Raw genomic sequence first — 2689 nt, forward strand, 5'->3', positions numbered from 1 at the left:
TATTACTGTGAGTGTGACACACAACTAGGAATATGAAAAACGAATAAAACTTAAAAAAAAAGAAAAACTGCTGTCTGATTACTCCAAATCACAGCCACATTTATAACACTTTTAATAAACTAAGCTGCTTGTAAGTCCATCAAGATTTCAGTGAATTATGCAGTTTTTTGCTAGTGGAAATCACTCACCTCAAAGCATTTACCACAGCTACAGCTAGTGTTGCTAACTGTCCTAAGATGGCCGCCATATGAGGATGCCGGAGACTCCGCTATGACTTATCTAGCCTTCATATGTATATACAGCGGGTAAAATAGNAATTTATACATTTGAAATTTTACAAATTCCCTAGAATGATCAGGCACCTTTTTCAGGAGAGGAAGCAAAGAGAGAAGGAAATGTTGGTCTTCACAGCAGGGCGGTGGTGTGGCTCTGGCCTTCAGGGTCTCCAACATCTCCCTCTCAAACCGTGGGCTCCAACTCTCGCTGCCGTCGCCTGACCCTCTTCTTTGATGGACCTTCAAAGCACACAGTGTAATGAGACTATTAATTTTTTTTCACAGACTACTAGCAGGTTGCAAGAATTTGATTTTGCAGTAAAATTTTAAATAATGAACTCTGCTTAGCCAGTGAGCACCCAAATCATGTATTTTTGATACCACTACGTTTCAAACATTTCATAATGTTTTCACACTTGTCTTTCAGTGGACAACATCAGACATGTCTGATAAAGGGCCAACATGTCTCAAACACCATGTCATGGTGCAGACAATATATTTTGGGGGGACTCTAGCTGTGCAGAACATATTATTTTTATTATTGATATCTATTTTTATTTATTTAATTTAGAAATACTTTAACACAGCCTAAATTTGCAAACCATTTCTCCATACACACCCGTCTGTGCAGCAGCAGGGGATGGTCCAGCCAGCACAGAAGAAGCAGAAGCAGGAAGGTCTGGGTCTGCAAAGTCAGCAGGACCTTGGACAGCGGCTGTTTCTGTCATGAAAAAATAAAAACATTAATTTTATTAACAACAACAAAAAGGTAGCAAAACTGGGGAGATGGAACCTTTCTAAATAAATAAAACTTTACTTTCTATGTATTTTATTGCCTCACTAAACAACAGACCTCTTGCTCCAGAAAGCCCTGCTTCTGCTTCTTCTGGCTCCTCTGGGTGGTTGTACCCAGCGGTCTGCTCCTCCTCGACCCTTCCTGACATATTGCTGGTGGTCTGTTGTGGAGCGACGAAGGGCTCGAAGAATGACAGGACCGCCAGATACTTCCACTTCTGTGGTGTTCCTGCTGCTGCACCACTCTTCCTTTTTTCCTTCTCCTTTTTACTTTCCCTCGCATACGTGTCCCTCAGACTCTTCCACCTTCTCCTGCACACTTCCTCTGAATAAAAACAGATTCTTCAGCTTGAAACTAGCTGCACTGGACGGATTTTGCTAGATCAAAGCGGGGAAATATTTACTATGGTAAAAACTTTGATAACTTACCCGAAACACAGACTTCCTTGCTGATCTTCCTCCAAGCAAGGTCCTTTTTATTCCTGTCCCGATACTGTAAACTTGCCTGATCGTACACGACCGGGTACGCGCAGACAGCAATAATCAGTTTATCCTCCATTGTTAAGATTGACGACTTCCCGGGCTTCCGCTCTGTCGACCCCACGTCACACAGTGGAGTCTCTCTGGTTGATGCGGCGTGTCGGGCTGCAAAAGTTCAGATTTTCCAACTTCAGCGATTTGCGCCTCAACGCACAGATCATTCAAATCGTTCAAATCGCGCTGCTCTAGTCGCGCTTGAGGCGCCGCAGCCCTTCCCGACGCTGCTTGAAGCGCATCCACCATAGACTTTGCATGTAAACCTGATGCTCCTGACGCTGAAATCGCGTTCGGTGTGAACGTAGCATTATTGCTTTCTTTTGCAAAATGAATAATGGTGGTATAACAGTTTTATAATTATTGCCCCAAACTACTGCACAATTATTTAAATATGGAAGAACTATGGAACAGTAAAGGATATAAAGTGATTTGTAATTCAGAACTTGTTTTGCTTTATGTAATATTGCAATTCCCCTTGACACTTTGGCTTGTACATGTCTGAAATGAGATTTCCAGCTTATTTTTTCATCAGTTATTACTCCAAGAAAATTAATTTCAGTCACCCTTTCAATTTTAAGCTCCTCTAAATGAACTTGTAACTCTAGTTTAGCTCTGCCAAACCCAAAAATAATGAATTTAGTTTTGCTTAAGTTCAGTGATAAATTATTCATGTCAAAACAATTTATTTTCTTTAGCTCTGTATCTATCCTATGTTCTAACAATTTCAAGTTACCTGAGAAAAATAGGTTTGTGTCATCAGCAAATAAGACATATTTCAAATACTCTTGATACCTTACATAAATCATTAATATACAAAATAAATAACTTAGGACCCAACACTGACTCCTGGGGGGATACCACAAGTAATGTCCAAACATGAAGAGCAGTGAACACCCATCTTCACAAACTGCTTCCTGTCACTAAGATAACTCTTCACCCATCTCATCACAYTGCCCCTGATACCATAACGTTCTAATTTTTTTTATTAAAATGCTGTGATTTATGGTATCAAATGCTTTCTTCAGGTCAAGGAATATTCCAACTGTGTACTGTTTTTGATCTAATGAGTTACTAATTTCTTC

Source organism: Austrofundulus limnaeus, unplaced genomic scaffold (genome assembly GCF_001266775.1).
Source record: "Austrofundulus limnaeus strain Quisiro unplaced genomic scaffold, Austrofundulus_limnaeus-1.0 Scaffold660, whole genome shotgun sequence".
Lineage (NCBI taxonomy): Eukaryota > Metazoa > Chordata > Actinopteri > Cyprinodontiformes > Rivulidae > Austrofundulus > Austrofundulus limnaeus.